Source organism: Electrona antarctica (genome assembly GCF_951216825.1).
Source record: "Electrona antarctica genome assembly, chromosome: 3".
Classification (NCBI taxonomy): Eukaryota; Metazoa; Chordata; class Actinopteri; order Myctophiformes; family Myctophidae; genus Electrona; species Electrona antarctica.
In genome coordinates, this window is record NC_136808.1 from 7,781,865 (window position 1) to 7,798,013 (window position 16,149).

The 16,149-nt window shown below is 43.5% G+C and overlaps 1 protein-coding gene across 1 annotated transcript in view; it reads left to right on the top strand.

Moving 5' to 3' along the window:
- Window positions 1–5,938: 5,938 nt before the first annotated feature.
- LOC306920646 (growth/differentiation factor 2-like) overlaps window positions 5,939–16,149 on the top strand; it is a gene marked incomplete at its 3' end in the record, with an annotated part of 69,150 nt that continues 58,939 nt past the window's right edge. Inside the window, exon 1 of the mRNA XM_079497455.1 lies at window positions 5,939–5,985. The remainder of the gene's footprint in view (window positions 5,986–16,149) is intronic.

The following is a 16,149-nucleotide window of genomic DNA, read 5'->3' on the forward strand; positions in this document are numbered from 1 at the left end:
ACTCTTTTGACTTGCTTGACTACATACCCATAATCCAGCAGTGCTAGTGCTTCCACAACACAAAAACCTCAATCCAGTCGGGCTGGACGTTTTATACAGTTTTATAAGACGTCGCAATGCGGCCGTGTATAATTCTGCATCGCGCCGGTGCCGTGAATGATTTAATCGATTATTTATAGCCAGATCATCCTGATGCATTTGTTTCCCCTGGCAGTGGCAACGTTGCAACTTTCAATTGTGATGCTACATTAGCTACATGGTAACGCTGTTAGTGTTAGCTAGCTCCCTGAACAGCTGTTCTGTTCTGAGCGAATGTTATACCATACACTGACACCACGCTAGACAGGAACGCCCAAAAACGTCACATCCGGGGTAAGAATTTACCCCGGAATTTTCTATGGCTGCCAATGCAACTTGGTCCAATCCTTAATCACATACGGACAAACATCTATGCCGATGCTATCTAACTTGCGGAGGTAGCGTGCCTTGTCCACGGGCAACAGATCTTTCAACGTATGGCATTGCAAATACGTTTGATAATCGCTACTCTGCTCAATATTGTTTTGAAAATGCCGCAAATTGCATTGCAGTGAACGAGTGAAAATCACAACTTCCCCCGTTTGTGGGCGGAGTCACAGTTTGAGGCGCTGTTTACGCGCCGTGGTGTCAGTGTATACATCGTCTCCCTTCTTTCTCCCAACCGAGTCCCATATAGCCTAGTAGCCAAAAAGTGATCCCGGACATGTTGAGTACACCAAGGTTTTATGTTAGAAATGTTTAGTATGGGTCCCCAGCATGTAGAAACTGCCGGATGCTAACTTGCGAGCAATTTTCATAATTGGCATAATATGTGACCATACCATTAACAACCTATAGAAGGCAAAATATAAAAAATGTCATCAGGCAGCATGTGATGTGTCAAACTAGGGGGTTTTCATGATGCTGAATCCATTCCAAGCATTAGTTTTGCAAAAAAACACTCATTGGGCTTAAAACGGCTATGCCCACTTGCCCAAATGTGCTGACTTCATCAATTTGTGATGACGGCATTTGCCGTTTTTAGCCCAATGACTTTGAGTTTTTTGCAAAACTAATGCTTGGAATGGATTAAGCATCATGAAAACCCCCTAGTTTGTGTGGCAGGGGGCGGGATCAAGGTATCTGTGAGTGGGGTGACAGGGCTGGCAAGCCAGCCCAGCCAGCCCTGTCACCCCACACAGATACCTTGATCCCGCCCCCTGCCACAGTTTGACACATCACATGCTACATAAAGCATGATGACATTTTGAATATTTTGCCTTCTATAGGTTGTCTAGCCTGGTTAATAAACCAGACCGAATCAGCCGTTGGCAAAAAAAAGTTGCCTACCAGCGGATTACGGTCTGGCGAGGCTCAGTAGCACGCCTCTTTCCTACAGCAGAGAACAGGTCGGACCAATCGGGACACGGTATGCAATATAGGCGGGCTTTGGTACAGTGACGTTCAATGCTTGAGACTTTTGACTGACAGTAGCTCTGACCAATTGCGTCAAAGAGAAAATGTTCCCCGGGAAATTAAATCCAAGTGGAGCCAGCCCAGACTGATATACCGCGACAGTGTTGTGTGATATTAGTCTGGCTTATTAGCCAGGCTAAGCCCTACATGTCACCCCACTCACAGATACCTTGATCCCGCCCCCTGCCACAGTTTGACACATCACATGCTACATAAAGCATGATGAAATTTTGAATATTTTGCCTTCTATAGGTTGTAATTGGTATGGTCACATATTATGCAAATTATGAAAATTGCTCAACATATGCAAGTTAGCATCCGGCAGTTTCTACATGCTGGGGATCCATACTAAACATTTCTAACATAAAACCTTGGTGTACTCAACATGTCCGGGTTCACAATGAGGCTCTATGGGCTGGCTACTAGACTAGTGGTTCCCAAACATTTTCATGTCAAGGACCCCTAAATCGACATGTATTAGCCCGCGGACCCCCATTTGAAAAGATGCCAGGGGCAGGGATCCCCATAAGAGAAGATTTTCATTACGGTTCTAGCTGTGATTCTCAACCATTTTAATTTCAAGGACCCCCAGTTTGACATGCATTAGTCTACGGACCCCCATTTAATGGCATTTTTATCGCTGGGACCCCCAAATTATATTGTAAAATCAATGTTAATTTAACTCTGAGTGTACAAATGGAACAGCATTTGGTTCCATTTGTACACTCCCATAACATAATTTGTTACAGACCCATAAGGGTCCATTTGGTTCCAAACTCTTATTTAGCTGGGGACCCCCTGGAACTCTCTCAAGGACCCCTGGGAACCACTGCCATACACATAGACTTGTACACTGAATAATTATTCATATAGAGTTAAATTAACACTGAGGTTTTTTTTTTAAATCTTAATTGACAAAGCACTTGTTAACTGTTAAGCTTTAAGTTCTGTTCAGGGAAAAAACATGTCATAGGACTTAAATTAAGTGTCAGAACTGTATTTGGTAGTCAAAGTTAAATCCAACACTTTATTTATTTTAATTGTATTGGTAGGCTATCTGTCTTGAGAAGCCAGAAGTGATAGATAGATAGATAGGCCTATAGATAGATAGATGGATAGATGGATCGATCGATCGATCGATATATTGCCTAATGAATAACAAAAAAAAACAAAAGAAAAACAGGAGCGGGATGGGAGCGGGAGTAATTTCGAGTGGGAGCGGGATGGGATCAGAAGTCATTCTACAGGAGTGGGACAGGATGGGATTTTTTTTTTACTCTGTCCCAGGGTTGGGACAGGACAGGATTTTTTCTGTGGGACAGGACAGGAGTGAAAATCCACTCCTGTGTCAGTCTCGTGCGTGCGTTTGTGCGTGCGTGTCATGGCCGCCCCAATGCATTTCCAATGGAAGTCACATCGTTGCTTACATCTTGCATGCAACATTGTTGTATAGGTGCAAGATGTAAGCAAGTTGTAAGTGTCATGGCCGCCCCAATGCATTTCCAATGGAAGTCACATGGTTGCTTACATCTACCATGCAACATTGTTGTATGCTAGATGCGAAGGTGTGAGTCAGGCCTTAGTAATCCTGGGTGCAAGCAACACTTCCTCTGCCAACCTGGGGAGAGCAACGGACTGACCTCATGCTTCCTTCTATCCCCGAGAGGACGTAACACGTGGAAGGAACACGTTATTCCAACCAGTTCCTTTCCCCTCCAGCTAGAGGGCAGCACGGGTCCATAAAATTGGACCCGGTCCGAAACGGACCCGGTGATATCAGAACAGAACCGATCCGGATCCGAAAACATTCTAATTGGCCGCACCCGGCCCGGACCCGGCCCCGAAAGTTTTGGATCCGGTCCAAAACGGACCCGTTAAAAACAGGATCCGATCCGAAATAAACCTACCCGTTCCGAAAGACCCGTTACACCCGTGGTGTGTCCAATCCTATATTATGCTTATTTTCACCGTGACTGTGATTATGAGACTGAAGTGAACACTGTGACTGAACGTCAGCATCACCCCCGCCTCTACAAAGGAGCGCTGAAAATAGCCGATCTACAAGCTCGCAATGCGTCGCATGGTTAAGTACAGTTGCAGCGCAAATCCTTGGCGCACACTTTAATGCAGTCATCAAGAATGACAGCTTTTCTTTTGGATGGAATTGCTTTCCGAATAGCAACAAAAGACGTGATGGCACTTTGTTGTTGTGGTTGTTGACCCTCGCCGGCACTCTCTTTTTTCTTACACGCCTTCCCATTCATGTGTTTTTTCAGTGAAGATTTAGCAGCACCAACATTTTTACCGTCCGCGTCGACAATGATAACAAAACTGTCCCAGACATCCGACTTCCCTTTAGGAGATTGCGTGCTGTAATCGTTTGATTGTAGTTTGCGTTTCACCTCGCTCAAGAAGGGGGCCGCCATGGTGATGATAGCTACTGTTCGTGTTGTGTGTGACTGTGCGCGCGCTGCGCACACACTGTGACACACCCACCACCAGTGGATACGTTCCATTTCCAAATCCTCGAGGCGTGTATTTTAGAACATAATCATTACAACGCAGTTGAACGCACGCATACCATAATGTCTATTTTCAAAACCTATTTTTAAAGTTGAAAGTTTTAATATATAATAAAAATCGGGTCCTGCACGGGCATTTCGGGTATTCTGCATTGCAGATGCCCGAAACGAGGCCTGCAGCTTTGAAATGGAACCGACCCGTTCCCCGACGGCATGTCAATATTTTGCACCCGACCCGGCTCGGTTCTCGGTTCGGATCTCGGGTATTCGGGTCCGGGTGGACCCGTGCTGCCCTCTACCTCCAGCACTTTGTGCAAAACAAATGTTTTGACAGTACACCTACAGATTTTGTCCAAACATTACGCAAATTGGTATATATATTGTAGGCAACACACACACACACACACACACACACACACACACACACACACACACACACACACACACACACACACACACACACACACACACACACACACACACACACACACACACACCAAAAGTAGAAGAAGAAGAACAACATCACACCGCACACACTGATTCTAACTTGGATGGAGAGCGCCGCGATTACATACACAGTTAAAATAATGCAAACACGACCGCGTCGACACCTGGTGTGGTACAAACGGGACGAACCGAGGCGCATATATGGATAAGAACAACAACACCAACACTACACGCACACGCTGCAACAACGCGCTGCAAGTGCAACACAAAACAGCTACGTACAATGCAGTGTCACTGCAGACGTGTGTGTGTGTGTGGGGTGTGCGTGCGTGCGTGCATGCGCGGGGGGGGGGGATTTTGGATCGCCTCGCGATGCAGCTCAAATGGCACGCACACACACACACACACACGCCACAAAACGCTAATAATAATAATAATAATAAACAACAATAATATCAGTACAGAGAACAGTACAGTACACATGAGACATGAGTACAGTACAGTACAGTACAGAAAGAAAGCTCACATCAGAATATTAATCCATGTAATAATAATAATAAAAAATAAGAACACAACACTAACTATAATATCAACAGTACAGAGTACAGTACAGTACATCAGAATATTAATCCATGTAATAATAATAATAATAAAAAATAACAACACAACACTAATAACGACAGTACAGAGAACAGTACAGTACACATGAGTACAGTACAGTACAGTACAGTACAGTACAGTATTACTGTTCCTGCGCCTTGCCATGCTCTCTTTCATACGCAAATACACAAAACCAAACAAGGTCACTCAGCCAGCTTGGCAACTTTGCGCTTTCCAAGCAAATGCATAAATGAAAACATCATGGGTTGCCATTGCCTTCTTCCCATTTGCGTATTGCATGGCCCTAGGATGAGCGGGCCGAAGGCCCGCGGAATTCTAGTTATATACAATGAGGTTCCAAGGTTTAGAGGTATAGTTGGTCCTTTAAACTAGGAGGGGACAGAAACCGGTTACTTTTGCATTTAGTCAGTTGCATCATTTATCTGATGCAACTCATCTATGATGTTAGAATCACAACCCCCATAACATCCAGAACGTCACCCTAAAACCCGAACAAACCACAGCCCACAGCCATTTCAACTAAATATAAAATGTATTTTAAATATCAATTTTGGGTGTCTGGAGTTAATTGTTCAGTTTCTAGACCATGTTGTGGCGCCTTTTACTGTTCTGACAAGCTAACTCCTACCCCCAACATGCATGTATGCACACAAATACATCCTATATTACATGTGCTGGCTGAGACTATTGTCCGCCAGTGGGTGGTGCTATTTCACAAGTTAATTTGAAGAGTGTACCTTGTTTTAAGACAGGTGTTTGACATTGTGTAATTAGGTCTCTTCTGAGCCTGCTCAAGGTGTGCTAAATTGTAATTAGCAGGGCAGCACACTAGTTTGTTCAGTTTGGTGTGTGAAGGCAGACAGATGTCCTTTTTTCCATGTTGTGCGACAAAGCATTGTCTGTGAGTATATTATGCATCTTTGTGATTATGTATGTCAAATTAATGATAATTTATGCTACATTTGAATCAAACTGATGATGTTTTGTTGTACTTTCAGTTTTACTCTGGGACTTCAGTAAAGAGTTGTTACACCTGGTACTTTTGTCCGGAGTTATCTTTCTGCCTAACTGTGCCTCGAAGCAGCGAGGGCAGAACATTACAACACCGTGGATGTTCACAATCGCGTGGAACTTCCGTTTATGCCTCTGCTCTGACGTCACTCACTCTACCTCCGCGTTTTCAGCCGAGCTTCTGCAGTTTCCGTTTCCATGCTGCGCTTGCAGCTTCCGTTTCTCAAATCTGCCATTACTCAATGTGTGTGTCTTAAAACAGTATTTGTCTTCAGAAGCGTTTATATTGTAACCTCGACGCAGCATAACTTCAGAAATGATCCCAGAACATCTGTGTTGTGTTCAATCACCGCGGATGGCGCCCAGACAAAACAGCCTTTTAACCACTTAAACCCCAGGGTAATTTTTAAAAAATTCGCCTGATATTACATACCCAAACTAAATCAGTTATAACTCCATAACTACAAGGCCTAGATGTACAATCTGGTTTTCTATGGATAGTTGACACCTTAAAAAATGTATATCAAGTGGAAGTTTAGTGGTGGCATCCACCAGGACAGAGTGACAGCAGATATAACACAGCAGAAATTATATTTTTTTACCTCCGCCTAAACAAAACTTGGATTTGAATGAGAATAACATCACTATACCATTTACCAGCAGGCCAAGGATGCACCTAATGTGTTCTACAACTTCTGAACTGCAGTTCCTACAAATGTGGTGTCTTAGAACTGTACAAGTTCTAAGACAACAGTACAACAATTATACAGCCATTTTAGACATAGTTGTAATAGACGGACTCTACTCTTAGCCATTTGGATAGCAAATGTGCCCAAAGTGTGCCAAATAGATTTTTTGCCTCAAAACAGGGGATTTTCATGTAAATTCCAATTGATTTCCATTACAGATGGACAATTACACACTCTGAAGCCTTTCCCCTTCATATAAAGTATATAAATTAGTATGTTCTACCATTGTGCACTGCATAAATAGATGAAACGACACAAAATCATACTTTCATCTCCAAATGGAGTACTTTTATTCCAAACTCCATTTGTGCAAAACAAATAAAAATGGTTTGCAAATTCAAACATTGCAAAATTACTGCAAATAACTGAGTCCACCCACTGTTTTTGTGCGCTTTTTATTCCTTTTTTCCCTCCCCAATTTAGTCCTTATGCCAATTGTTTCATACCCTCACACATTTCTGTGTGTTGTCACTGGTGCCAGTGGCTTTGGTACAGCCACTCTAGGGGTGAAACTCTGGTGCCAGTGGCTTTGGTACAGCAACTCTAGGGGTGAAACTCTGGTGCCAGTGGCTTTGGTACAGCAACTCTAGGGGTGAAACTCTGGTGCCAGTGGCTTTGGTACAGCCACTCTAGGGGTGAAACTCTGGTGCCAGTGGCTTTGGTACAGCCACTCTAGGGGTGAAACTCTGGTGCCAGTGGCTTTGGTACAGCCACTCTAGGGGTGAAACTCTGGTGCCAGTGGCTTTGGTACAGCCACTCTAGGGGTGAAACTCTGGTGCCAGTGGCTTTGGTACAGCCACTCTAGGGGTGAAACTCTGGTGCCAGTGGCTTTGGTACAGCCACTCTAGGGGTGAAACTCTGGTGCCAGTGGCTTTGGTACAGCCACTCTAGGGGTGAAACTCTGGTTCCAGTGGCTTTGGTACAGCCACTCTAGGGGTGAAACTCTGGTGCCAGTGGCTTTGGTACAGCCACTCTAGGGGTGAAACTCTGGTGCCAGTGGCTTTGATACAGCCACTCTAGGGGTGAAACTCTGGTGCCAGTGGCTTTGGTACAGCCACTCTAGGGGTGAAACTCTGGTGCCAGTGGCTTTGGTACAGCCACTCTACTCTCAGCAGCTGACAGGGTTGTGCTGGGTGGTTGTCCGGCTTCCTGAGCAGGAGTCTCTCTCGTCCTTCTCCTCGCCATCAGACTAAGACAAAATAGATACAAAATAATGCCATAAGCATGAAAACAGGGGAAAACTAGATAAAGTGCCCCTCGGGGCACAGGTCTCCACCAGGCCAGGTCAGGTTGTGGCCTCCTGGTGGCGCTATAATAGGCCAATGTGAAAAGGGCGCCATTTCTTCTTACGCCTTGGATGGCAATTGGATGATTTGAGGCATTTTGTTCCAAAAATGTGTTTTGCAAAAATCCACCTGTTGGTGGCGCTATAGCAGGCAAATGTGAAAAGGGTGGGATAAATTCCTCAGCCTAGTAGGAAAGTCTGTGAAAGATGTCACGTAAATTGAATGCTGCGTTCATGATTTGAGGCGTTTTGTTAAAAACGGGCCAATCCTGCAAACTTTGAAAGCCAATGTTAGCCAATTAAGATGGAATATGAAATATCGGACAGATCCGACTTGAACACATGACTATAGAGATACTGTGTAACGATTTGTGGGATTTTTGGACAATGTGTTTTTCAAATGTCGGCCTCCTGGTGGCGCTATAACAGGCCGTTCTGGAAGATTTGGGGCAGAGGTTCATCGTTGGCATCCAGGGAGTGTGCGTGCAAAATGTGGCACTGACCGGGTTAACAGTGCCGGAGATTAGCTGGTAACAGACGGACGGACGCACGCACACACACACACACGGACTCACATACACACACACACACACACACACACGGACGGAGTGCAAAACATACTCTCTCCCCGTCCCTTCGGCCTGGTGGAGACGATAAATGTTCAAATGTTCAAAACATGTATGGCGCTAATAACTCTGACCACACCTCACATCACACCCAAACCACAGACCACTAAAACACCACTTCCTAAAACATTTAGACTCGCCGTCTAGTCCATTTTGTATTTCCACACACACTAGAAACTAAAGCAAAGAAGCAGATGTTAAAAGAAGAGCGGGTGTGAATTATTTGATCCTAGAGGTACAGTATGTTTGAGTCTAGAGAGACATTTGGGAATGTTTTGAAATAATAATAATTTAAAACCAAATGTAGAAAACAAAAACTTGAATGTGTCCGCGACCCATGGGTCCCGACCCAGTGTTTGGCAACCAGTAAACCAGAGCCCTGGGAGCTGTGCTCTCTCTCCAGGCGTCCTGACGATACACAGCTTTCCTGAACTAATTAGCAAGCGGTCGGGCGAGTATAGCTTCTTATACGAGAGTCGTCCGTTGCCAAAGCCTGCGGAGAGGAAGCGCTGGAACACACCACGGTCTCTACGGTGACTGTGGGGAGACATGACATCATCACTGGAAGTGGATGTGTGTGTGGAGGTCAGGTCACCCTCGCTGGATCACAGCTTTGTGGAGCGTGTGCTTCCAATAGTCTTTCTTTGGAGGATTTTGTTGTTGCTGTCCGGCGGAAACCTTGTACGGTATTGTCCATGTTTTCAGGACACGGAAATAGAGAATGTGTGTTTTCCGCTGAATCCAACGTAATTATTATTTATTTAGACACAAGTCCTTGTTAATAGTTATCATTGGTTCACAGACGAAAAACAGTTTAAGTCCAAATTTTATTCTGACCCCTCCATGAAAAGGCCTCGTTGTCCTGACCCCTTATCCATCATTTATACATTATGAATAATTAGTGTGGACTTAAACAGTTTTTCATCTGTAGTACTTTTATAAAACCCATAGGCAGACTTAACCACGTTCACTTTGACTTTAAATCTTTGTCAAAGATAGCATACACAGCTTTTGTACGACCCTGTAGTGAAACACGACAAAGTAGCGCACTAATTTAAGACAAAACATAAAGTTACTTGAAACAATGGAGCCTAATATGGAGATGTGAGGTTTGTGCCCGACCGCAACAACAAGATAGATAACAAGATACAAGATAATATCGGTTAATTACAACATGAGCGTTCTGTATTTTGTTTTCGTAAGACTTTCATTCAAGCATTTCTTTTTTTTTAAGTTACTGTTAAAATGTGTGTTCACACTTGGAAGCTGCACAGCACAGCCCCAGTCTTACTGCTGGCCATTGAGAGCCTGTTTAATCCCCAATGGGAGCTGTGGTTAACCACAAGCCCATTATTATACTTCCTCATCCTAAGGCTGAGAAAGTGGAACCACTTTAAACCCTACATACATCGGCTATTTGAAAATGGCAGAAGTACAAGCCCACAACGCGTAAAAAATAATAATTTTGAAAACATTTTAGCAACATTAATCTTGCGTTGAAGTAGCCAGGTCCCTCCCAGCCATACCCTGAAGAAGGCATTTTTGTCGGAACGTTGGTAAATAAAAAATAAAATCTATTGCATCGAGGCCCATCAGGCATGAGCCCATCACCTGTTTCTGTAGCGTGAGGCAGCTTGATGTACTATTATACCACAGGTCGTTCCGAGGAATCAATCTGATTGGTTGAAACAGCCTTCTAGCCGTGGGTTAAACCAGCACCATTCACCACCTAATCAAAACAAAGAATTCAGCTGCTCTGTTCTCCCAGAGCGCTAGCAAACTCGGTGGCTAGGCTAGCTAGTTTCTTGGGACATTTGTGGTCGTAGTGACTACATTTGTCATTAACAAAATATATTTTTTCAGCGATTTTCTTGGTTTTAAGGGTAACTGTTGTATAATTGCAATATTACACTCGAGGGTGTGGTTTAACGTGATTATTGCCACTTCAGTGATGCTTGCGGAACTCGACTTTGTCTCGCTCCTTACCGCATCACTGTTGTGGCAATAATCATGTTAACCCACACCCTCTCGTGTAATATTGCTTAAGTACACCCCCTGGACACCCCCAATCCAACCCTTGATGCTGAGTGCCAGAGTCTTGGCAAACTATTGGCGTGTGCTCCTACCCTAGAGGGGGTATGCGCATGATATCATCATAATCATACTGAGTGTCATAAAACTACTTTCTGGCCTTGCCAGCCCATAAATCCAAACAGAAAAGTCCTATAAAATTGCATTAAACTACGTTAAACTATGTTAAACTCATTTTGCCACTCGATTTGCCACTCACACCTTATGCATGCACATACAGTTTATTGATTTTGGTCCTTCCTGGCACAACACATTATTATGGTGTCCTTGACATGCTCTACTCATCTCTCTATTGAGGTAGTTGAGAGAGACATTTACACACCCACCAAGGCTCTCTCTATTGAGGTAGTTGAGAGAGACATTTACACACCCACCAAGGCTCTCTCTATTTCCCATCTATTGAGGTAGTTGAGAGAGACATTTACACACCCACCAAGGCTCTCTCTATTTCCCATCTATTGAGGTAGTTGAGAGAGACATTTACACACCCACCAAGGCTCTCTCTATTGAGGTAGTTGAGAGAGACATTTACACACCCACCAATGCTCTCTCTATTGAGGTAGTTGAGAGAGACATTTACACACCCACCAAGGCTCTCTCTATTGAGGTAGTTGAGAGAGACATTTACACACCCACCAAGGCTCTCTCTATTGAGGTAGTTGAGAGAGACATTTACACACCCACCAAGGCTCTCTCTATTGAGGTAGTTGAGAGAGACATTTACACACCCACCAAGGCTCTCTCTATTTCCCATCTGTAATCACCATTCATTCCCCGCCGTTAATGTCCCATACAAGTCAGTCTCCCTGGGCCGTTAATGTCCCATACAAGTCAGTCTCCCTGGGCCTGTGAACTGCTTTATCCCATTCTGTACGGGAACCCCTTTTGGTGTTTTAACTAAGCATTATGTTATACTTTAGCTATGGAAAAAAACGTGAAAATGTTTTCAGAGCGAACATTTTTTAACTCAAATCTTTGCTTCTGGGAGGTCCCTGGAACAACATATTTTCAGATGGGGGTCCGCAGCCAAATACAGATAATTCTGGGACATGAAAAAAGTTGAGAACAACTGATATAGAAACAGGGTTTTTCAGAAAACTTTCAGGATTTAGAAGACATTTTGTAGAATCGTCCTCAGGTCTAAATGGGTTATTACTGAAAGCATCTTCTGTCGATGTTGAACACCTCCTTGTAAAGGCCTGTAAAAGTCTGATTTCTATTCAGTTGCATGCTGGTGTCTCGCGCCGAAAGTAGCAGATTTACGAGTCAGAATATATTCGAAGCTTACACTGAAAACACGGGCATATTTATACGCATATTGATATCTGGAAGAAGCCTCCCCCAGCATATCGTCATTTGGTCGGACCGGACGTCACAGCCAGCTGGCGGGTACAAGTGTATCTTTACACACAGTTATCTTATTGTTTCACGAGCAGTCGGTTATATCACCGTGACTTGTTCAACAATATTCCTACTGTACAGTACACATATCTGGAGGTTTCATAAAACAATAATAAATGTCATGTGGACCTCTGAGGTCATCTGATACAAGGACAGCTAGTACATCATCAGATTGCAATGAGTACAACAAGGTATTGCATAACCGAGGGTCATGCATTCCCCAAACGTCAAAATGTGAAAATAAAAATATCTAAATGTTTTTTTTATCTAAGTAGCGAAAATAGCATGTCTACAAGCTCACAATGCATCGCATTGCTACTCTTTGCACAATAGGACACGTTAATTGGTTAATGTGTCTCAATGATGTTCATTCGAATGTTTCAATACAGTCATGAACTTGGGAGAGAGAGCAAAGGGAGAAAGAGAGCAAGAACGAGTCATTTGTTCCGTGCAACACCAAGGAGACAGAGAGGAGGAATGACAGTTGATGTTAGGAATGTTTCTGAGTCCAAATGGTTCACAATTTATGTTGAACGACAAGCCTGAAGAAGGTCAATAGACCGAAAGCTTGCAATAAATACCTGATTGTGCACAGATTTGAGTGTGCGGATCGAGCCTCCCTTTATTTCTTCAACGACAAGCCAGACAAAAGGAGGAAAAACACATTTCTAAGAGCACCAAAGACTAAAGAGTGCTCATGGTTTTGTTTCTGATGCTCGGTCAAAAGTTGAATCATTTTGCTGGTGTCATATGGCCTGTGTGTGGGTCATGCCACAAAACGTAGAAGGGATGGAGACCAGTGAAAATGTTTTTTTAGGTGTTAAGTCACACAGAATACACGCTGGGCAAGACCTACACTGTAAACGCTATCATTTTTTGGGGGCAGAAGTTGCGGGATTTTGTCGGAAGTATACCGCTCAAGGAAATGACGTTGATGCTTTACAAATCTGTTTACATCTCCGTGAATGAAACAAGTGTTGTGATTGGTCTAAAATACCGAATATCGTATCCGGGGGAAATACATCTGAGGGATGTTCCTGTCTGACACTTCTGCCGATAGCGTCTCTGCCTTAGGTTGTGACCAGGCTTTTCTCTCTGCCTTAGGTTGTGACCAGGCTTTTCTCTCTGCCTTAGGTTGTGACCAGGCTTTTCTCTCTGCCTTAGGTTGTGACCAGGCTTTTCTCTCTGCCTTAGGTTGTGACCAGGCTTTTCTCTCTGCCTTAGGTTGTGACCAGGCTTTTCTCTCTGCCTTAGGTTGTGACCAGGCTTTTCTCTCTGCCTTAGGTTGTGACCAGGCTTTTCTCTTCGCAGATGAGTAAGCCTGGGACAGAGGCTACACAGAATATGACTGGACTCAAACCAGAGGGGATTACAAGCTCTGTTGTGTGAAAGAACACTGCTGGAGGTTCCTCTTGACATGATTTAGAGTAAAATGTCACGCATGTCCTGCTGGGGTCTCATTTATCACAACATTCCTAAATGAGCAGGCATGTTCAGGTTACGTTATACAATATGTACATGAGTTCTCAGATGCATGTACACACATACAGTACACAGAACAGGACGCGCACGCACACACGCACGCACGCACCCACGCACACACACACACACACACACACACACACACACACACACACACACACACACACACACACACACACACACACACACACACACACACACACATATATATAATGTATGTACTGTACATCCTGTCCATATATAGATAGATTAGAACATAAACAGTTCCTATGCGAAACCCCCCTGGCCAAAGTGATGATTTATACAGCCCAGGTCCACTGTGAGCATCTTGACCAATTACTTTCTATATGCTCCAAATGGGCCTGAAAGACAAGCACATTTACTACAAATGAGTCCAGGGGTTGAGGCTCTATAATTCACCTCTCATTTACAGGATAAACAAGACAAGGAGTACGAAATTCACAAATTATTTATTTTCGCATTCTGAATAGAACGTTTGGAGTAGGAGGCAGCAGGCCCTTAAGAAAGGTCTACTTAAAGGCACTTCACATTTTTCAGAATTAATCAAATTCAATTCCGCGGAAACGACGGCTCGTTTCGTATTCCAGGTGCATGTCAGATGAGCGGCTGGACGGCTCGCAGATGGCCTGAACATTAAAGTGCACAGAACGTTCAGCTCACGTTTACTAAATAAACAATGCAAAGAGCCCTAGATACACAGCAATGACAGCTAGCAGATGACTGACTGAATTACTTTATTCAAAACCTGCGTGATATTATAAAATCCTTTCCTTTCATGGGTGATGTCATAGTCCTCTAGACATTATGCCTATAGAATGTGTGTGTGCTTGAATCAATGTCTTATCGAAAGACTTAAAACAGTTTACAGTCATGTATAACATAAACAACTTGTTTAAGATAGGTATACCAAATACCAATAATCAAATTTTAATAGAATAATCAAGAAGCACATTTTGTCAAATCTTATAACGAATCAAATGGATAAAATAAATTGATTAGTCTAATTAACCACTCAAGCCCTATATTATATATTTTACACTGGGCATACAAAAGTATTACAAATCTGTTTTAATTGAAAAAATAATTGCTTCTCAGGTCAAATATTGATATGTGATTAAACAGATAATTGTTTTAATCGACTCCTCCAGGCATAATTAATGTGATGTTGATTTGAAGTTAAATCGTCAAGCCCTAGTGAGTGAGGGATGTCTTGATACAGCTCTCAATATATTTTCACTTTCCCCTTAAACCCATTTTGGGCGGGAACCCCTTTTGGTGTTAGCATTATGTTATGCTTTAGCTATTGAAAAATAGCAGATCTACAATTTACAATTTACAATTTAGGCATTTAGCAGACGCTCTTAATCCAGAGCGACTTACATTAGGCAAGAACAAAAGTATGGGAATACATCACATATATAAAATGCATTTATCAAGAAACATGCGTAAGCTAAGAACGTAACTAGAACATATCTATATAATGACACTATACATATTAAATATACATATATACTATACTATGCTATACATATGTACTATGATGTGCTATGACTACATACAATGCAATTATTGTGCTGTCTACATGACATGCTATAAGTCTGTTTCAAATGCTATCTAAGTCTAAAAAGTGCTATCTAAGGGGGTAGGATAAGTGCTATGGGCCATGATGGAGTCTGAAAAGGTGGGTCTTCAGACTACGGCGGAAGATTGGGAGTGATGCTGCAGTTCTGATTGCAACGGGGAGTGCATTCCACAGTTTTGGGGCCAGAAGGGAGAAGAGTTTGGGACGTGTGGAGCGTTGTCCCGGCGTTTTTAGTGAGGGTACTTCCAGCTTTCCTGCGTTGGCTGATCTGAGTGCGCGGGAGGGTTTGTAGGGTTCAATCATGCTTGCAAGATATGGGGGAGCCATACCTTTGGTTGCTTTGAATGCCAGCATCAGAGTTTTGTATTCTGTGCGGGCAGCGACTGGGAGCCAGTGCAGGGAGCGGAGCAGGGGGGAGACATGTGAGAATTTTGGCTGGTTGAAGACCAGACAAGCTGCGGCGTTTTGGATCAGTTGGAGAGGCTTAAGTGCACATGCCGGTAGGCCAGTAAGGAGCGAATTACAATAGTCAAGTTTTGACAAGACTGTTGTCTGGATTAGGAGCTGGGCTGATTCCTGGGTGAGGAACGGTCTAATTCGTCGTATGTTATAGAGTGTGAACCTACAGGATCGAGTGACAGCTGTGATGTGAGTTTTAAACGAGAGCTGACTGTCCAGGACAACACCAAGGTTCCTGGCTGTTGGGACAGACGTTACCAGGGCGTTGTCTACGGAAATAGTTAGCTCCCGCATAGGGCAGGACTTAGCTGGGAAGAAGAGAAGCTCAGTCTTGTCTGGGTTCAGCTTGAGGTGGTTG